This window comes from Callionymus lyra, chromosome 3 (assembly GCF_982586985.1).
Source record: "Callionymus lyra chromosome 3, fCalLyr1.hap1.1, whole genome shotgun sequence".
Taxonomy (NCBI): Eukaryota; Metazoa; Chordata; class Actinopteri; order Syngnathiformes; family Callionymidae; genus Callionymus; species Callionymus lyra.
Genome location: NC_141820.1, coordinates 31,571,532 through 31,594,666, shown reverse-complemented (window position 1 = coordinate 31,594,666; position 23,135 = coordinate 31,571,532). Strand labels below are relative to the sequence as shown.

At 37.0% G+C, this 23,135-nt stretch overlaps 1 protein-coding gene across 1 annotated transcript in view; it reads left to right on the top strand.

Annotated features, from left to right (window-relative positions):
- The window catches only part of dlgap3 (discs, large (Drosophila) homolog-associated protein 3), a 77,465-nt gene that overhangs the window by 17,384 nt on the left and 36,946 nt on the right, over positions 1 to 23,135 (top strand). Inside the window, exon 2 of the mRNA XM_087787557.1 lies at positions 5,464 to 5,536. The gene's annotated coding sequence lies outside the window, so the exon portion shown is untranslated. The remainder of the gene's footprint in view (positions 1 to 5,463; positions 5,537 to 23,135) is intronic.

Sequence of the window (23,135 nt, the reverse complement as noted above, 5' to 3'; positions counted from 1 at the left end):
CACCGTGTCAGTCTTTAAATTAAGAATCACTCTTTCACTAGTGGGATGTTTTTTTTGGGCTTAAAAGCAACATTTCTTTTTTAAACAGTATTTGATCTGAGAACACATGTTGCTAACCGAGGTGGGAACAATCCTTTGGTTAACACTTGGAAAACTCAATCTTGAGGCACTTTATTCCTGTCGTACTTTGATTCATTTTCATTTCTACCGTTCACACTTTTGTTTAAACTAATGTATTCCATCTATGCCTTCAAACGGCGAAGGTTATTTTTGAGTGCTGTGTGCTAAATGCTCTCTCCATGGTCGTCGCAGTGTTTTGGCCACAGCGGTCCTCTCTTGGCCTTGTGTGAACTGGCCTTGCTGCTCAGCCCTGTGGGGGATCCTTGGCTCATGTCTGCTCCTAATTAATGCCCCTACTGCAGTCTCTTGTAGAGAGAACGGGACCGAGCAAAAAAAAATCAGAGACGGAGGGAGGGAGACACTTAAGAAAATGACCATCAAATATTGATTGTATTTGCATAAGTAGCCCCGGTCTTCCAAAGACCTTTCATGACCCTATAGCGTTGCCCTCCCTAGGTATATGCGAGTGTAAAAGTGAGACAGAGCGGAGCAGATACGAGAAGGCATGGATCTCCCTGCAATGCGACATAGCGCGAGCCTCTCAGTGGAGGCACGAGTGCCATTTCTCTGGGCCATTCACACCGATTAGCGCCACTTTGGACTGTTAACTATGTAGATGGTGGGTGAGGAGGCTTTTCCCTGCTGCAATTAGATGGATCCCGCAATTGAAAGATCATCGGAAGCCTGAAGGTGAAGTCAACAATGATTTCACTTTCCAACACTGTATCCTTTGGCCTTGAACCTCTTTGTGGAAATGACGCGGTTGATATAAGTACAGGGACAGACGGAGAGAGTGAACGTAAGCTTGTGTTTTTTGAAGCAGGGGAAATGCTTTGGAGGCCACTGAGGATTCTTTGCAGCTCATTTTCTAGAGGAGATGCACAGAGACTGAAGAGTGGAGTTGCTTAAATAATACAACACTGCAGGGTAGACGCACAACAGACCCCCAAGTTCACAACCCAATAAGTCGTTAGTCGTCCATCTGTTAATAAATGTTTTCTTTTTAACATTTTGTGCAATTTTAATTTGCTTTAAATACATTCTATGTTGTGTTCTCTTATTGTAGGTTAAAAAACACTTCCACTTAAATGAAGATCATTCTTTTCAGAGCCTCGAGTCATTCCCGAAATAGTGAGTCTGGCTTCAGTTTGAAGAGTTTGAAAGTCTAGTTATTATTTTTTAGAGGTGCCTCTCACTGTGCGACTTTGACTTTCTCCGCACGGCAGTGGGTCGCAGAGCGTAACTTCCAGTACAGGTCAAGGAATTTTCAAAGTTTCCTTGAAAGTTAAAACTGACCCAACATGTCATCTTCAAAAGGAATGAAAGTGTGTATTGGAGCAGCATTTCTGGTCTTTTCACCACATCAAGATTACACAGTTTTTTTACCTTTTTAAATGGCAATTAATAAAATATCATATCTTGCGTTGGCTGGGTTTTCTAGATTCGATCGTTCTTAAGGACGTAAAAAGGCTCTTAAAAGGGGTTTGACAACCGTAAGGATTTTTCCCAGACGCCTTTCAACTGCCTTCTTAGGAGAACCTTAAGCTCAAGTCAAAGATGCTTCATAAGAAGCTCTGTGTGGGCTTTGGTAACGCTTTTATAAGGTAAGTAAGTAAGAAAGTAATTTATATTTGTAGAAAGCTTTTCCAGACAAGGGTCTTAAAGCGCTTTAACAATCAAAACAATACCCAATAAAATATATAGTTAAAAGGTCAAGGCAACACTGAAAACAACAAAAGTCTCAAATCAGGGAAAAAGCCTGCACAAATAAAAGTGTCTTAAGATGTTTCTTGAAGGAGTCAGTAGACTCCCTCAAAACGAGAGAAAGATCGTTCAAAAGCTTAGGAGCAACAGTCTGGAAGGATTTCTCTCCTCTGGTCCTGAACCGTGTTCAAGAACCATCAGTAGATTCTGATCCACAGACCTCAGAGCCCGAGCTGGGGTGTAAGGCTGGATCAGATCACTGATGTAAGGAGGAGCCTGACCATGAGTAGCTTTGAAAGTAAGAACCAGAATTTTAATGTTGATCCTGAAAGAAACTGGCAGCCAGTGAAGAGATTTAAGTATCGGAGAAATGTGAGTTCTTCTACTAGATCGGGTCAGAATTCTCACTGCAGAGTTCTGTATCAACTGCTGGCAAGACAACTCCTTCTTGTTAAGACATAAAAACAAACTGTTGCAATATTCCAGGCGAGAAGACAGAAACGCATGGATTCTAAGATCCAGATCATGTTGTGACAACATCTTCCTAAGTTTAGAGGTTTTTCGCAGTTGAAGGAAACAGTTTCTGGTCAGTATTCTGCAGTGTTGAACAAGAGACATGTCTTTGTCAAATACAACACCCAGGTTTCTCAAGGCTCAGTTTGACAGACTGACCTAAGTCACCCAAGTACTGACTCAACCCTGGAACCTTATCATCAGGAGCAATAACCAAAGTTACAGTTTTGTCCACATTTAGCTGCAAAGTGTTTTCACTCAGCCATTGTTTTATTTCTAGCAGAAAATTGACTAAGCTGTTCAGCCTCAGGGGCTCAGTTGGATCAAAAGAGCAGTAGAGCTGGATGTCATCAGCAAAGATGTGGTAAGAAACATCAGGAAATATCTGAATGATTTTACCCAGGGGAATCAAGTACAGCAAAAAAATAAAGGACCCAGAACAGATCCTTGACAGACTCCACACAACAGATCCGCTGATTCAGACCTCATTTGATTGGCAGATACACTGAAATTGCGCCCAGAAAGGTAAGATGAGAACCATTCTAACACAGACCCAGACAGTCCCACTTCATCCCTCAGTCTTATCAGCAGGATCTGGTGATCAACTGTGTGAAAGGCTGAGGACAGATCCAAGAGAACTAGAACAGTGTATTTACCCGAATCAGATGACATCATGATGTCACTGGACATTTACAGTAAGGCTGTCTCCGTAGAGTGATGTTTACGGAAGCCAGAGTGAAATTTCTCATGGATGTGGCTCTGATCCAGGAACAAAGACAGCTGCTCAGACACCACCTTCTCCAAATTGTTGGTCAAGAATGGAAGCTTGGGAATAGACCTGAAATTACTGAGGTCTGGCTTTTTGAGCAAAGGCACCACAATGGCATGTTTTAATGCATTGGGAAAAACCCCTGTAGAAAGGAAGAGGTTCACCATTTTGGTAACCCAGGGGCCAAGTACATCAAACACAGATGTCGGACAAGCAAGAGGAGGGTTTCATCTTGCTCAGCAGAGCCGAAATATCACCCAGTGATACAGCACTGAAGGAAGACCACAAGGATGATACAGGCTCAGTGACAGCAGGGCCTACAGGTGGACCCGCTCTTAGTTCAAGTACGATGCTGAGTTGGTCAGTTGTAGGAAACACATCCTCCTAACATAGCGTTGTTTAGGGCATTTTAAAGAAGATCGTAGCACTTAAGAGCTTCTTAACGAATCTGTCATACGTCATTGTCGTGGACAGAGTAAAAGCTTTATTGCTCATGTTGTACCAGGATGCTGGTTCAAAGACAATAAAAGCTTGTAGTATTTCCTTCTTGTAAACCAACTCTTTGAGGTACATTGGTTGTACACTGGAGTATTAGCATGCTGAAAACAATTCTTCTGGTGATGACAAATGTTGCGGACGAAGGCAGCTGATCGGTGTCCACGCTGAGGGCTTCATCAGTGCTGACCTATATTAGATGAAAGCAGCTGGAACTGTGGCCTGTAGGGACGGGGAAAGAGTTGTGTTCTAATTATCTCTGCAGCTAGCTGGCAACACATTGCTCTGCCGCTATACAGACGCACTTTCGCCTCCAATCAATGGAAGCCCACGAGAGCATCTGCCGCGATCCACCTGACGGACGACGAAGGCAGTAGGATTGGCACGGATGCAGCTCTTCACAGCACCCAATGCATATTAAAAAACCCTTTGTGCTCGTGTTTTGCTTCCCTCGGCCGAGTCAGCCGAAAGTGAGAGAGTGTTTGACACAAGGATGATAATTACGAGGCGATGACTGATGACTCATGTGGATTTCATGTGGAGCTTGTTTCATGTCAAGAGCTACCAAGCGCTTTAAGTTTTAATGATATAATAACGTCAAAGATTATCATTCTACCATGAATGTAAGACTATTTTTTACATTCACGGTCTTTCTGTTGGGAGTTGTTTTGATAATTGTTGGCTATTCTATCCACACGTGGCAACATTCGTGGATGAATTATAGTAGTTGTGTTAAAACGTTTCAATAACTGGAGTGTATTTTAGGACAGAAAAGTTACTTTTAACATGACTAAGTTCTTCCAGAGAAGCTTGCATTTAACTTTAACTTTAATTTAACAATTTTATTGTTAAAATTAACTGTTGATTGAAATGTACAACTGGGGGTCTTACTTTCTCTTTAAGGTGAAATGACCGGATGTGGAGATGTGGGAATTTTATGTCCTTTGCAGGATGTTGCTGTGATTTCTTTAAATATGACCACAAAACCGTTTTTTGTCGTTTGAATGTATAACCAATGTTAAAGCTTTAACTTGCATAAGCATACAATGAGATTGATTGAGATGTTGCCATAACACAGCTGTGACTATAAAGTCACAGATCATGTTTGTTTAAAGCGTACGTAAATATAAAAGTCGGTTTTATAGTATCATTTTGTCAGCCTTTTATTTTAATTTGAGTTATTCCTGTGATCAAAAACGTTTAAAATGTATGTATTAGGCTTTGTTTTTCTTTTATACATATGTTGTTTAAATGCTACCTATAATATTATCTTTCTCTCTACTTTAATCGTACAACTTTTTAAATCTATTATGTATGAGTTCAATTACAATTTTGAAAAAGAAACAAAACAAAAAAAATAACCTATATTGACCTTTTTGTGATTATATTTTCTTCACTCACATCTTTTTTAATGATAATAAATATCATGTAAATGTAGTTTCATGTGTGAATTATAGATTTACACTTTTTTTGTCCAATATATTTACTATAAATATGCATTTATATTTGAAATTGAATCATTGGACGACTATGATTTTCTCAGCCCGAGGTTGGCTTCAGACTAAAAAGTTATCAACTGTTGATTTAAACATATGATATGATGTTTTTGTTTAAATTTTAAAAAAAAGTTAAAAGGGAGTTTTGTGTTTTTTTAATTAATTCACCCTCTTCTCGTAATTGTGTTTATCATAAGTATATTTGGATTTGAATTTATAATGGTGAGAGTGAAAAAAATAATGTTAGAAAGAAAAGTAATTCTAAAAAAAAGTCCTCAGAAAAATGTCTTTACTTGAATTGCGTGTTCGAAATGATATTCACAGAACATTCCGGTCACTGGTGTCTCTTGTCTGTCTCCTCTACAGTCTCTGCCAGTGAGTTATCCAGCCGGACGTTTCTGCTAGAAGACATGGAGCACCATTTTCTACATAGACTGTGGTAAGTGCGATGTGGACGCACACTATTTATGTGATTCTAAGAGCTACTTGACACTCGCAGCGCGCACGGGTACAGTAAATCCCTCTTCTGTCTTTTGCGTCCTTGAAAATGGAGGTGAGTGTTACGAGTTCCCGACGGGACTGTTGAAGGATTAATCCGCGTCGGCGAAACAGCTCTCAGAGAGAACGATCAAAAGCCGTCACTCACTTTCACAGCAGCCTCAGGAGTCTTGTTTTTTGATCTTGACTGTGTAGTGGTATTGATGCCACAGCTCTCTGTAGTATTCTGCTGTTGGATCGCATATGTGAGTCAAACCTGCTCTACAACAACAATGTAAGCCAAAGTTTGCTCTAAAGCTCATGAAAAAATTGACTTATATTTATAAAAAAGTTATAATTCTATCATATAAGCCGTGGCATGGTCATTTTTTATATTATCCAAATTTGTTTGCAAAACCAAAAATTAAACTTAACATTACCAGGTAGTTTAAATTAGTGATGGGCTGATAAAGCTTCATGAAGCATTGTCTAATTTGTTTATTTTTTTTTAATTATTCCTATAACCAAATACATTAAGTGGTATTCATTAAGCTTTATTTTATTTATTTTTATTGTTTAAATGGTACCTGTAATAGTAACATTTTGTATCGGGATCTAGCTAATTATTATGATTATTTAATGTCAATTTTTAGACCAATATATATTTGTGCACGATACTGCTGGTCGGACAGTCGTTTCTATTTAGAAAAGAGGTGGAAAAATATTTACTTGAAGAGCAATTTCTATGTCTAAATGTCATATTAAACACATGGATTTGTCTATTTTGGTAACAAATCCATAGTTTTCTGCACCATTCAGGTGGATTTTATACATCAGTAGGTTACTGGTCTAGGTTAGAAAACCCTTGAACTAACCAGACAAAAATGCGTGTAATGAATGGAGACAGAGAGAATCGACACAAACAACAGAATAGTTTACAGTTTAATTATACAAAAACTAACAAACAATGACAAGGAGGATTGGGTAGCGCCACAAACCAGAAGATAAAAAACAAAACGAAACCTTGGAAGAATCTGAAATGGATACGAAATAAAACCAATTTCAAAGATAAAGTAGCTGCCAACACAAGCAGACAGTTAGGAAAAATAGAGGATACTCATGGAAAATAATGGAAAAAGCACCAGAGAGTTAACACAAGAACAACTAAGGACTTTACCAGCATAAGAATAAGGACGATCTGACACCACGGGTTGGAACCAGAAGGCTTAAGTAGAGGCTGCGTTTGTGCTGATATCAGATGTGTCCAGACGGGTGTCATTTACCTGTTAATGTAGAAACAAAAGTGAGGTTCATGAAAAGAGAAAAACACAAAATAAATGTAAACCAAAATGGATCACGATAGATCCTGTATTATATCTTTGTTACATCCTGGCCACTCAATTTTCTACGTTCTTCCATAAACCTGGTTTGATTTAAACTCTGATTTTTCTTGCTTTTATTTTTATTTATCTAAACATATATATTTATATTCATGTTAACATCAGAGGCGCTCCAGATCCAGCCCTCGTCTCGAATGTACTTCACTTACTTACTAATTAATCTCTATCATCAACAAACCTGCTGGGATCACATGGCTTCATCAGAACCCATGTACTGTGCAAGAGAAATAACGTGTGTCAAATGTCAAAAGTAATTCTTCTTGCTGCTGCCAGAGCAATACTTCATGCTTGTCAAAACTGTCTGAGGACATCGCAATACTCTCAATCACTCGTGGCAGATGTATGTGTGCGCGTTATATATAAGCTTCAAGACATGATGTCTAGATATATGAATGCATGACATAGAGAGGAGTAATGAACGATACATGCTAATAGGTGGAGACATTGAAACTAATTTGAAGGTTGTGTTTACTTTAATTAAATGTTACAAATGCAAATGTATACAGAAGTTTTTATTTTATTTTATGACATGTGTTGCCGGGTAAGCCAGATAAGTAGGTTTTCTTTAGTAAAGGCAGACAGTGCCATCTAGTGGACCATTTAATAAGGACACTGCATCATGAAACTTCATCAGTCCATCACCAGTTAAACCTTCATTCTGAGAAAGATTGGAGTTTGTGGCTACATCATTAAGCTCAACCAGTATATTTAATTTTGGTTTCATATCACAACTGAAAGAAATGAAAGCTGTATCTTTATATATATAATCAGTTCTCTTGTCTTTGAGTCTAGCATTATGTATCAAATATACCCAGAGTTCAACACTCATTGTCTCTTGAAATCATGATTTTGTTAGTAAAGCGGTAATGAAGCAGTGAGTGTGACATTTATTCCGGTCCAGTTTCTTGCTCGGTCACACTCTTTTTCTTTCCCCCCCGTGTTTTCCTCTTTCGCCTCATCCCTCCTGATCTCACAGCCAGTTGTTGTTTTCAGAAAATCCACAAAATGAGCTAAATACTGTTGTGACTTAAATCCATGCTCCCTTCAGACCGAATTAACATAATTGGACACCCTGAAGGGATACAGTAGCAACAGAAGCTATTCTGCGCATCACACGTCAAGATTTCTTACATTGGTGGTCATATCCAAATACAGTTTTATACCCATGTCGTTGGTGTTATTTCTAAATCTATTCAATTCAGAGTTCTAACCTGGACAGACATGTGGCAAAGACTGAATCACCACCTCAAAGATCTTTTTTTGCATGTATTTTCTTAGAATGTGTGGCCTGATGTCCAAAAAGGGAGCAGGAAAAACATTGTAGTATACATGCCAGGCCTGTGTGGGGCGCTGTCACACGCTCACAACAAGTGAAAAAATTGCATGGCAAATGTGCAGAAAGCACATAAATAAAGTTTCCATCCATCTATAAAAAGATGTTAGTCAACAAGAAGTTTGAGCTGTCATATGTTCATGTTTATGAGAGGCTGATACCTATACATTTCTGATTTCAGAAAAAACAGTTGCTGCAGAGAAATACAAGATTATATATAATTTCTGTCGTATTGCTTATAACTGTCTGAACCATGTTTGGATTTTCTGTGGAGTAACATTAGCCTTTGACTTTTGACACATCAAGACGCTTGTTTAGGTCAGATTTACTATAAAAAAATAAGCTTGTAAAGTTGTGAAAATGAGTTCAATAGATAGATAAATAAAACTTTATAAATCCCTCTACAAACTCTATGCAGGACCATCTTGTTGCAGAAAAACCTGCCCAAGACTGCTGAAATCAGAAACAACAATAAAACTAATCCGTGGTTCATTGAGCGAATCGTAGATTTTTAATCCAATGTTGAGGTGTGAAATACCAAAGAAGAGAAAAGGGCTGCCAAGTTTCAGAAACGGATATATCGTTTCATAAACCTGTCATCTTTGACAACCCCATCTTGCTAATATGGTTAAAATATAATGATTACATTTTTAATTTCCTCCAAAAGTCAACATTAAAATGTCATGATAATTTGTGGGATCTACAAGACATCTAAGAAGGTCAATGATTGTAACTTTTGGATAGTTATCGATTTATAGCTCCATTAACATATCATACATATATGTGTCATAGCTAATATACGATGTTTTAACTTTCAATTTCTCAAAGAAATTAACATTCTTAAGTTATTCAACTGATGGAAAGTAATGATTTATTGCTTCCATTTTAACTGATCTGAAACCTATTGAGAAAGGTGAAAATTGAAATCTGTTTTTTTTTTTTAAAAATCAATAGATAAATAAATATTTTAAACAGTAAAAGAGCCTGATTATGAAGAATTAGAAGGCGATGATGCGCTGATTTACAACAACACAACTGTTGTGTCATGAAAGATAGAGACGACAAGACCCTCCGTTTGTTGCTTCTCGTTGGTTAAAAGTGTGTGGTGCACAGAGGAGGAAAGTTTATTGTGATTAAAACAGATAAATATAGAGTGTTGTATCTTTAAATATAAGCGTGAGAAATGGCAAGTGTGGCGTGTGCTGTGAGGTTCAAATTGCATGATTTTCGCACTCAAAAGCGTGACACTTGAGCAGCTCTGGATTAGCTTTAACGTTCTCTTTTATTCTAACTAGTGCGATGTTTGGTAATGGGATGAAGGAAAATAGTTTTTGAACTTAAAAAAGTAAAGTCTTACTTAAAGGAGAAACCCCCCAACGCCAAGTAGTTTGAGTTATCTTCAAGGCCGAAAGGGAGCATACATTCCAAATAACACCAAACAATATAAAGGGCAGTTCTGCGCGTTAAATTTTCCATTTGGTGTGAACCCCCAATAGAGGCACTTTTTTATTTCGTGCTTGGTTGTGTTTTATTTGCTGTGAAATGTCACATAAGGTGAAACCATCTTAATAGTTATTGTTTGTGGGTTGATCCATTTGGCTATTTTAAACTTTTAAATATTAATATTTTTATTATTTAAAAACAAGTATAGTAAATAGTTAATACTAATTACATTTCTATAGTAATCTAAGTGTGATTTTCCGTCTGTTTCTGCACCTCCACTCTCTCTTCATCCGTGTGAAAATGTGTGCGACTCTCCGGCCTTGCCTTTCAGGCTAACTGAAGATGATTTATGGATATATTTTATCAACGTTGAGAGCAGGGCTCATCTGTTCTCACCTACTCAAGTGCCATACTGTCCGCTGGAACACACATTAATGGTGTGTGTGTGTTCCAACTCATCCGTGATGGAGAGAGGGAAGAATAAAAGAGTGACTCAGTCGGATTTAATCAAAGACATCCATCAAATTCAGATAATTAGACGGGAACATGGAATCGCATGACCAGAGCCCATCGGTTACATCTCAGTCCTGCGCGCATACTTCACGAGTGCACGGTAACATTAAAACTATAACCCATTATTGAGTCAAGATCCCAAAAAGCCTATAAGTACTATAATAAGTATCTAATCCTCCATATAAATCGATGAGAGGTAATCAGGTGTTCAGAAGGTTTCCAGCACGGTTGAAATTGTAGACTTAATAGCCAATTAAACATGGGAAATTAGTGTTTGCAGTCACAGGTCATGTGAAAAAAATGAGAAAGCGGAGGCAAAAATACCATTGTTAATGGAAAAAGTCAGCAAAAAAAGTACTCAATAAACTTTTGTTTTCTGCTGAACTCACCTCTGCTTAATTATGCATATTTGATAAGGAAACACATTCGGGGTCGGATGTGATAAAGTTACACAAATATACAGCAGAGGAAGCTGATGGTTAAAATTAATATTTTTTTTTAAATTTTGTCAAAGAGTGTAACATTTCATAGCTGGTACATTTATGGTTTTTATTGATCAAAATATATAGAAAGAAACTATCGATGGCGATGAAGCTTCATAAAACGGCATTCTTAATTGAGAGCCCACTACATGTCGCTCTCTGCTCTATAATCAATTGCATTGAATAACTATTATTCCAAGCCAAAACAACAGGTCACTGATTCATAAAGCTTCATCAGACTGTGTGTTCGATTAATGTTCAGTATAACAAATTGATTATAGAATTCTGTTTTCTTCATTTGCATAATGCCTCTTTACTGTAAGTCTAATTCAAATAATCATATAATTATTCCCCTCATATATTTTCCTTTTCCCTTTTGTCTCCTTTAGTTTTTCGTTTATTTATATCTCACCTTTACATTCTTTACAATAAATATTGAATGGATTTAAAATCATATACTTCACAACTACACATTTTTTCATCTTACACGTTCATTCGTACAAAAAAAAGGTTTTCCGTGTTACTCCTTTAAATGTGTTCCAGATTTATTTAGTGATTGTTTTGCCCATCGCCACATTTTGAAGAGAGGTTTCATTTATTAAATGGTACTCAGACTTACTTCTTTACGTGGTTCTGTTAGAAATAAAAATAAAAATGACTTGTTACTGTTACTGCTCGTCAAATCAATTGTAATGCTATTAATCTGTTAACCCAAGAAATACACTTCATATATTTACCAAATCTCTATGTTTTTTGCCTCGTTCTGTGTCGACTCTTTGTAAAAAAAAAATCCTTTACTATAACAGTCCAAATCTCTCTTCACTCTCAAACTCACTCCCTGCTGACCAATATTTATAAAAGACACTATATTTTTGTTTTTTAAAAGCAACTTATTTTCAAAACTCAACCATAAAATATGATCAAGAAATATCAACAACAAATCTAGTTAAAATAAAAATACAACTGATGAGTGAGTTAAAAACTGGATGTGAGGGGCAGCAGCAGCATAAAGCGAAATAAGATTTAAATGCAGAATAAATGCTGAAAAAATGGATACAAATACAACTGATGATGCTATTAAATTATTTGAATTATTTACTCTATATATGTTCCATAGACATAGTTTAATATAAATTGTATTTGTAAAAGAAAAAAGATGTTATTGTTTTAATCTCTTCATAGCTTTTTTATAGATCATTATTTCCTCCATTTTCGAACCGTGTCATCACCCAGACCTTGTGGCTAATCTGATGGTGTCAGGCTTCCTCCATTGATATTCCACCTCAAACCTCCATAATGAGAACTCATTTTTGTTTCATCTCTCTCTTCTGTCTCTGGTTCCACTCACGGTTCAAAGTCTGACTTTTTGAAATAAGAAAATTGTCTTTAATAGCTTGTTTTGGAAATGTATCCAAGAGAAGGTATTATTTTTCACTTGGATGGGAAACAATAATTCCTTTAATCGCGCGACACGGCAGAGGATGTGTTTCGTGGAAAGATTAGCGCTAATCCTGCTAAGATGTATGGTTTCATTCTGTTTGTTCATTATCAAACAACAATGCTGTCATTACGCTCCTCCTGATCCCCTTTTAATGGTGAATTAGTGTTTACATCAATGTTTGAGGGGGAGTTAAGTGGATCCATGAGGTCTCGGAGGATTTTAAGACAATATTCACTAATGAAGGCGAGCGTAGGGCTGATGGGTGTTGACGATGACGCATCAGCTGCGGATGTTTCAACGTTCATCATGTGAATAAGTGAAAAGGACGTGTTGAGATGTTCCTGGAAAGGCGAGAACTTCCCGTTGTGTCAATTCTGCTTCATTACGCTTTGGTCTTCCTGCCTCCTCACACGCTCTAATAAATGCAATCACAGAAGTGCTGCAGATGAGAATCACAGAGACAATTGTCGTTATCACCTCATCTGTTCCTCGGCTGCGATTCTCCTTGTTATTCGCTAGAGAATTCCAGAGATGCAGAGAGATTTTCAAACTGAAAGTTTGGAAATGTATTCTCTTACGTGAGTATATTCTTATTATGGAAGCTTTTCATGCACTGTAGAACCTTTCTTCTATTTTAATTTCAAATGATATTCAGGAGAAAATAACCTTCGGTACTGGCAGCAGGATTTCTAAAATGAGATATTCTTTGACTACAGATTTCTATGAATTGAACATCTATCCTTGTGTAATCCCAGTGACGTGCGGTGAGGTTCATGGTTGAAGCACTGACTCCTTTAGTGTCAGATTTACAAGTGTATAAACCCAAAAGGGAAACTTATTCATTGGCTACTGGTTATTTCATATCTCATCAGCATTCACACACACACATTCACACACATTCACATTCACATACACACACACACACACACACACACACACACACACACACACACACACACACACACACACACACACACACACACACACACACAGACATGAAGATGGTTTAAAAAAATATGATTTAATTAATAATTTCTCAAAAATTCTACATTGAATTGTTGTGATATTTTGTGGGATCTTAGTCTACGTCCTCTAGATCTATGGCGATCATTGATTGTGGATAAATATTGATTTATAGCTTCAGAAACCTGTCAACTTTGACATTGACATAAGACAACACAGACTTTAACTTTAAGGTTCATTTGAAACTTTAGATCTTAGGTTCGTTTGTAGTTTTTATCAAGTCGATTTTAGTTAAATGTAACTCTGTTGGACAACCATTCCATGACTCAACATCCGAAGAACTGTAACAAGCCAAAGACGAAATAAGAAATCACAAATTTGGAGAAAAGAAAAAGATTTTTGGAAAACTTAACAGCATTTAAGATGATGAATGTCCTATTAGTCATAACACTTGTTAGTCTAGCCAGTCTTTGTCACAAATTGTTCCAGATAAATCAATACAAATAATTATTGTTGTTTTTGTTCCAGAATATCAGCTTAAATTGATTCAAGTTCTTGGAAGCTGCTGCAGCAAGTCTTTCACATAATTATTCAAAATCTTGAATTGTTTTCTTCCATTAAATTCATATAATGAATATTTATTAGCTTAAACGTAGGAGGGGATAGTCTTGCAAGCGAAGGTTACCAATAAAATAGTAATAGTAGACTAGTTTAGGTTAGTGTTTCTTAGTTAACTAACAGATTAAGACATTTTAAATGTCACACAAGCTTTTCACGTTTGCGTTTCCATTTAGAATTTGTATCTTCATATTGTGCTTGTGTGTGTTTCCTCTGGATACTCTGGTTTCCTCCAACAATCCTAAAAGCCTAACAAGGTCATGTGAAGAGATTATAGGGTGTGTTATCTGTGGCTTCTATTTGTATCCTTGTCAATCTACCCAACAGGTAGAGTGAACACAACATTGTCAAATACTTTCAACCTTTTGTGTCAATAAATCTTTAGATCTGTTCACATATATTTCCAACTACTGAGCCTGTCTTGCCGTAAAAATACTCTCATGAACTCATTCACCCTTTTGAGTTTTCAAGTTGTTGCCAAGCACTTTTTCTGTAAATGTTTTGGTAGCAGGAATGAATGTAAAGATACAAGACATCTGCTGCAAAGTGTAAAATATAAAACCAGAAGATATGTTTGTAATGAATGTAACTTGACAGAGTAAGTTGTTTTCCGTGTCTTCGTCTCAACAGAGGAATATTAATAATATACCAGCATGCATATTTAAGAAGTAACACAACAATGTTTAGAAGTGGAATGGGTGAGTGGGGGGGAGAGGAATCTTTTATATAAAATTGGGGTAATTTTTAAGTGCAAAGTTTAGTTCTGCAAGGAACAAAGCTAAAAAATCCAATGTAAATGGCATAAATACAGTATTTAACTTCAGTGGCTCAGGGACGTGTAGCTGAATAGTAATCACATCAAGTGACTATCAATATTTCTCCACTGATCTTTATGTATGAGTAATTTACAATGTATTTATAGTACAAAATATCCAAATGGAAGAGTGTTGTACGTATCTAAATTCTCAAAACTGGACTCTCGGTCAAAATTGAAGTGATTAACAACCGGAGACCAACACCAGAGCTGATTGGATCGCTTCAAACTACGGGACAAAAGATGACTGATTGTTCTTTTCATACAGGGTTGCACACCTGACTTGATTAAAGTCTCAAAATCATACACTTTTCAAAACAACTAAATATTTAAAATAAAGGTCAAAAATTAATCTGTGTTTTTGTACACCACTCCCCACTGTAGCACCCATCACTGCGACGAACCATGGTGCTGCAATGCATCATGGGCATTAGTTGGCATGTTGTTGACGCGTTGCTGTAAATAAGGGTTCTGTATTTAGGGTCTGCAACTATTTTGTACAGTGTCAAGTGAATAAATGCAGCCGTTAAAACCAGACTTTCAGAACGCAGAGCATCATCAGAAAACACCAGAAAATATGTTTTTCCAGGATCTGCTCTAACTTGAAAGTAAAGAGAACAAACAGTTTGTCACAGTCGCTCACAGTTTGGCCGGCAGATCACAGAGCATCAGGCGCTTCCCACTGACTCGGTAAATAATTCATCAGAGTGCAAACTGTCTAATTGAAAAAGCTGATGTCACTGATGAGAGGCGGGTGAGAATACGCGGGGTGATAAAGGGACAAGAGGAAGAAACAAGAGTTAGAGATGGTTCGCTGCTGGTGTGGCTGCCATGGTGATTCTTCTAGCAGCAGAAGTGGAAACTGAATGGCTTGTATTTAAACGGTAGAATGTTAAGCAGTGCTATTATTGTAATGAAGTTTTCTACTTAATAAGTACTGTCATTTCCCGACCATTAGCCACTACTTCTACTTTGGACCTTGTCGTGGCTAATCTATGGATTCTTATGGGTCAATGGCCTCCGTGAGGTGCTCTAGCAGGATGTGAATGAGAGCTTTTCGATGATTATAGCTTTCGGTGTATGTGTGAAAATCCAGCTGTTAAATTATACTTCAAATGAAGGATTTGATGACACAAACATTTATATTGTTATATTCAAATATGTCATAATAATGTCATTAATTCTAAGCATCTCTTGTGTTCTGTAAGGCATTTGGGACTTTTTTATTGCTTTTGTAGTAACTTGGGCTCTTGAAATAACCTCATGACAACTTCCCGTCTTTTTCCAAACTTTATCTCAATGGCATGAACTCTCAGAACAAGATAGGCATTCAGGCATCAATATAATACACCAAATTTCTAGCTCAACCCCAAAACTGTTTTTTTACAGCGACCTATTGTAGAATAGATAGATGGATGGATGAACTTTATTAATCCCTCTGAGATCTCCTTCGGGAAATTGAGTTTCCAGTTCACAGCAGACAAGGGATGAAAAAATCTAAGTATAAAGAACATAGATCAAGGAAAATACACACATAGAAGGATACAAATATTAAAATAGAATAGAATATCATAATCTTTTCACTCCTGCCCCCAAACTTAGAGTTGTACAGCCTAATAGCATGAGGAATGAATGAGTCCCTGAGACTATTAGTGTTGCATCATGGGAGGAGCATTTGTGCACTCCATTTCCTTCTCTGTTCACTGATGACAGTGTTCAGAGGATGACTGTCATCATCCATGATGGACAGTAGTTTGTCCAGTGATCTCCTCTCTGCAACTGTCACCAGTGAGTCCAGCTTCATGCCAACCACAGAGCCAGAATGAAACACTGGTAGCCTTTATTTGTCATCACACATAAATCAGTATAAACTTGTGACACACCAGTAAGTGAGAGAACTGAAAATGTTCTTTTGTTGATATAAATCTTCATGTTTGGCAGTATTTTCTCAAGTTCATCGTTTTATTTTTTGTATGTTATTTAGTTTTATAAACTTGTAAAAAGCTTTAATGATTAAGCGTTATTCCATGAAGTCGCATCAATAGGCCCGGACACATTCGGTTCACTGGACACTTACCATACATACACCAAAAACTTGACCAAACCACCGTTTAGTAGTGAACGGCTGATGAAGCTTCATGAAACAGTGAACTACTTTTTTGAGCTCAGTATGTGGCATAATCAATTTAAGAACGGTGCATGGTTTAATAGAATAGCTTCAAAGCAATTGTTTGGAAAACAAAGACCGCCATCTCGCGGGCCCCTAAAAATAACAACATGGTCTGATGAAGATTCATGAAGCTTCATCAGCTACAACAAAAACACAATACACAGAAGAATACATATTTTTAAAGAAGCGTTGTAAGACATAATTAATATGAAATATGAAAAAACGTATCATAAATATCCAAATGAGCTTACATAATAACAGTTATAAATCAGCTGTGCTGGAGAACGTTGGGCAATAGGATCAGGCAGAAACAGAGCAAAGTGTCTTTCAAAACTACATGCAACAACATAAAATACTAATGATGCAGGACATCCTTTATTTAATAGAAGAGCACTGTTGATATGTGCAAAGAATTGAAAATGTTACGTAACAATAAGGACATGTCAACATTCCTATATAAATAGATTTATAAAATGTATATTTTGAATCAGGAAGTTTTCTTGGAAAGCCTCTACATGTAGGTCAAGATCCAAAGTTCTTTTCACGGATCTTCAATTTGTTCGCTTTATCTCTCATTGCTGCACCAAAACCCCCACCTCCCTCCCAGGTTCCTCTGTTCTTCCCATTCTCTGTGTTTATCTCAGTGTCCCTTATTGTGCCGTGACACTCCAAAGCTCGGGTTCCCTCATTAATTCCCTTTCATAGAGCTGAGGACGACAATAATTGGTTTGAAAACAGTAGACAATTGGATACAAGGATAATCCTCAACTCTCTTCCAATATCACTGCTGAGCCAATCTTACCTCATTAAAAGACTTTGCGGCTCCTTTTAACATCTTGACATGCGCATCGGGTCCCGTGGTAACATTTAGCCCTGAAGATAAGAAGTACTCTGATTTATAAACGACTATTACAGATTCAGAATTTTTACAAAAGTTAATTGAGTGCATGTTTACTTATTTGTAGCAAATAAACAATTAACATTATCATCATTTCGAAAGTGAACAGCTCAGCCTCACAAGTCTTTTGAACGGCTCTTGAGAAAAGAAGGGCTCCTTAACTACGCCATCCAGAAGTATTGATCTAGAACTTGCTAAAAAAATATTTGAGCTTTCAAAAGAGTAACTGTCATTGAGCTTATAGTGTCATCTAGTGGGTTATGAAATTAAGCATAATGTTTCATGAACCTTCATTAACTTATCAGTACCTGCAATAGCAGTGTAAATTATCTTAAAATTAAGTTCAAGTGAGTACTTTTGTCAGTTAAATGAAAATATATAACAATTCTAAATCACTGTGGCTGGACTTTCAAAGCAGTTTTGGTAAGATAAGAGCAAGAGAAGTTAACTCAAGATACAATCTGCCAAATTCGCCACAGATCGTTGTCAAGAGTATTCCTTTACTTTGTAAAAACTCTCAGTGCTGGGTTTGGTTTCTCGTGTTTGTCTTTAAGTCACACTCTTCGGCTTATCGCTCGTCCTCATCTGTACTCCCTCGGTATCGCCTCTCCTGCAAGAGCTCTCGGCTTTCAGCTCTAACTCCTTTAGCGCAGAGTGTAATGGTTTTTAATTCAATTTGGTCTCTTCTCGCTGGTCAGAAGGTCCCATCATGTACAAGCAGAGAGCAGTAATCAGTGCTTGTAAGTTAGTCTATGTTCCTTTGTGTGTGTTAAAGTTCTTCAACAGAGTTTGTCCTTCATGTAAATTCAAGAATTATACGTAATTTGCCTGCAGCATTTTGTAATGCAAACATTATAAACGGGTATGTTTTGAACTTCATATTATGAGGGCTTAAATATGTCAAATGCAAAATGATAGTTTATATTTTGTGTAACCCTCCAAAAATGAACAAAGTAAACTTTACAGTTTGAGAAAAAACTAAATATTAAAAAGTTAATTAATTTTCATGGGGGAAAAGAATGAACAATCTCAAAGTCACCATATATCAAATGTTCAGCAAAAAATAATCAAGTCTCGGAAATCCATAAATTCTCAAGAAGAACATTGGGCTATTTCTTTAGTTAAAATTGCTCCTGATCCAAAGACCTGAATCCAGACCACCATTAAGGGCATATTCGGTGACGGAAAGTTTCCAAGACCGAATGACTTTATCACCAGTATATGGAAAAATGGATTATACAAGATTAGAAGCACCTCCAGGAAGACTAAACCATCTGGAAGAAGTATATGTGGCACAATTTCTTTGAATCTTTAAAATGTTTTGTTCTCTTCTGAGTAGATGAGCCAAGAACTAATGATTTCCTAAATACAATGCCAACACAATTCTAAATTTAATGAAGATTTTTATAAAAATAACTCAAATGCAACAAAAAACGACCTGGGTTCACACTATGGAAGATTAAAGAATGAAAAAATGTTTTAATTTGAACTTTGGTGACTGTCAAGGAACTAGAAGTGTTTTATTTAAATAATAATAAATATTCTTAATATGCAACATTATTGATACTATCTAGCTCAAGGTGCTCCTATAAATCTGGTTAGTGCTTGTGAATGAATCCCCCTTTTTCAGTAATGATGGACCCCCTTCATTAGACCAGACCCCTCTGGCTAGGGTTGTCAAAACTCTATTTCCCAAGAGTATGAATAATGCAGCGATCCCATATGTGTCAGCTTGTGAAACTAGATCACCAACTGTGGAAGCTCTTGGTAAGCCCCTTGGCGATAAGAGTTCGGGTTTTTTTAATACTAGCAATAATGTAGTGGCCAATCCAGCAGCCAGGATATCACTAGATTGTTCCATTACATTTTATTTGCAATCTGAAGTGTGATCATTTGAGCAAAAAAAGCCTCCAATGAACTGTGGCAACACATATAGGAGCTGATAGACAGAGCAGTGACGGGTTTCTGAACTTTGTGGAGCCTTTCACAGTTGACAGGCCTAATATTTCACAGGTTTTGGCGAGAAGTAGAACAGTGCTAAAATTGGACTCAACACAATCTGTGCAACTGGACACAATTCCAGTGAGGGATTATTTTCGTCCGCTCAAAGCGGAATCCTTTTGTAGTCCTGAATGGTTTGTAGTATTTTTTTTTCCAATGATGATGGTGATTATCTGGCTAAGTAGAGTTTGCTAGGACAGTTAAAAGCTTTATCAACTACAAACAATGGAGATTATATGGATGATGTCTTGAAACAAATGTTTTGTTCTGAATTGTCATTCAAATAAGAAGTTATTTCCCTTCGATAACCCCAGAGATGTTGCAGTGTCTTTCAAAGTTCAATATTTGCCTATTAGGAATACCGGATAAATCAATGGTGTTTTGACTATTTTTCGCTTCTTGCTTTTCTCTGCTGGTTGTGTAAGCTTTTCTATTGGATGTAATTTGGTAACCGGGGTCATGGGGGAGACCACAATCTAGTACATCAATAAGCCAGGACAAATATTACCTTTGGTTCTGGTAGCTACGAATTAAATTAAAGGTATTGCTCTGACGATATGGATAAAAAAAACTGAACTACAGTAACGCCATGTTAGCGAGTTCATATGAGGACGAAACAAGAATCTGCCCAGTTTCAAAACCACATTGTTATATTATCATCAAAATTAAGAATAAGAACACCCTTTTTTGTTTCTCACTTAGGAATAAAGAAAAATATAAGAGTAATCATTGTAAAATATGTTTTGAAGTAAAAAAAATGAGACTTTTTTTTCCACACCATTTCTTTTATAGTCTGGTTCAAGTGGTGAATACAACCTTTAATCAAAATATTTTGGGAAATGATTCCACCCAGGTGATTAACATGTTTAAATTGCAATCTCCTTCCATTTTTTGTAATAATGAATAAAACGTTCAAAGTGTGATTTGTTAATAAAGACCATTCGAACCCTTAGAAGAGGAAGTGGCACAAACAGTGGATCATACAGTGACCTGTAAATGATCTAAGGATTGCTTCAATGTCCACTGGAAAGAGAGCAAGCTGGTTATTTATCCTATTACTGGAAAATGTGAGGATATCGGCCACACTTTAATGAGACTGATGACGCAAGAAATAGCTGGTGTTAGAAGTCAAAGATGTCGCCCTCTGTTTGAAAATGATCTGAGGGTTTTATATAATAGCTGTTCAAAGCAATTGATTATTGAGAAGAGAGTGCAATCTGGTGGGCTCTTAAGTATACTGTTTCATGAAACTTCATCAGTACATCACTAGTGGTTCTTTTTATGGGGCTTGCTATTAATGACCAGTGGTGTTTTAAGATTGCTGCATAAACTACCTTATCTAAAGCAGACACAAAGTTAGATCCATACAAAATGTATAATACAACAGTCGTGTTTATACACTATCAGAGTTTTGCTTTTGATAAAACTATTAAATTCAGTTTTGGAAACTATGTCATGTCATGTTTTTCGCATTCTATAATAACATCTTTTTTGGTCACACCACTGCCCAGAGGTCTGTTTTCTTTCCATTGGTTAGTGGGATTATCTGCCGCTGACACGGATGTGCTAGTGATGGTCACGGTATCGGTCCTCAGCACTGTTGGCGACAAGGTGGAGAGTGGCTTTGTTTGCCGAGACGTACTCAGCAATTCAATTTCACAGCTCCATCTCAAAGGACAGCTGCAGGGGCCGGAGGAGAGGGAGGGCAGTAATTGGAAGGCAGTGGTGCTCATCAGGTTTCCTCCCCTACTGTTGTAGAAACCCTTGTGCTCCACTTTAATTGATGGGTTTGCTCTGTTTATTCAAACCTTATAGTTCCAGTATCGCCCTTATACATTTTCTTACATCCAAATGCTTTACGTGAATTAGGCATATTTTATATTTTTTTTACTGCACCTGAAGATGCAAAGACACATAAATATTAATGCAAGCGAAACATGCAGCTAACAAACAAGGAAATGCATCCACAGCTTTAGATGTCCTCAACCTTTTTTGACAGCAAAGACCAGGGTTTCAAGGAAGATCTTAACCCGCACAACCAGACTGAGAGACAGTTCCTTCCCCAGTGCTGTTAGCATTATCTTACCTTGGCTTTCATAAACACCGCCCCACTGACAACCAAACTCTTCTATCTTCAAGCACTTTGTCACTTATCTGCACTGAATGACACTTAAAGAAACAATGACACTTCATACTGTGCTTGTTTCCCTTTGTCATAATTGTGCATCTTTACATGCTCAACTATGGCAGTAAATACTCTCAGAGGATTTGTCATATAGTGGCATCAAAAATGATAATGCAAGATTGGCAAAAAAAAACTCATATCAAATCAGGAGGAGCTCTGGATTTTTCAACATTTGAAAAAAAAACAATTTTCAGAATAAAACATGTTTCAGACTGTCTTATAGATACAACAGACATTACAGCGGTCGGGACCCAAGCAGGGCTCCAGAGTGCGCTCGAATCAGGTGCACCTCGACCCAGAATTTTGAGAGTGCGACTATATTTGAAATTACGGTCGCATGGTGCGCCAATCAGTAATTAAGACCTGCACCTAGTTAATGGTTGCAGAACTAAGCCGTAAGATGAAAATAATAAAGCTCAATGCACCGCTAGGACCTAGTCCCCGCCCATGGCGTGCGCCCGCGGCAGAAACAGGCAATCAAATAACCCACCTGATACTGCTCCCCTCGGTTTTTGTAAGTATAAATGTGGGTATTTCATTTAAATTTTTTGTAGCGTTTTTCAAATGATACATGAAAAACGAGCAGCACTCTCCTTCAGTTGACCTTTTTATTTTTTAAACTGTTAGTGTAAGACGTAACTTCGCCGATAGAAGAGCATAAGAACAACATCAGTCCATCACGATCATAAGCGCAGAACTGTGACTCCTCGCTCCCCCTCTCACCTGTGTCAGTCTTAAAGGAACAGTAACATGCACCACAATGACTGTTATACTATTCTACCTGTTTGTTCAAAAATTCTAGTTCAAATTTGTGCAGAACTAAAAATAAGAGCTGGTGAACTATAATTTCTTTCAGCCTAGATAGATAATATTTTTTTATTTTTCAGCAAGTCAGTTAGTAAGAGACATTATTTCAAAGAAGATCAAGTTTAATAAGAAAGCATTTAATTTTAAATGTCCTCTTATTTAGTTTTCTGCATTGTTGAAATGATAATAATAACAATGCTGATTGGGATGCAATTATTATGATATATGTTAATAGTTATATAATCGTCCAGAGTCACATAGTGCTTTACATAAGAAAAGAGTTAAAAACAAACATGAGTCAGATTATCAGGACAAACTGCAGTAAATATACAAAACATTTGTATGGTAATTATTAATGCTTAAAGTAACTTTTCACCTAAAATTCAAACTTCACTCATTTTCTACTCACCCTCATGTAAACTAAGGGTTGAATTATTTAGAGTAGAGAGTAATCTGTTCTTTTTGGAGACAAAAATGTTTGTTCATTTTAATC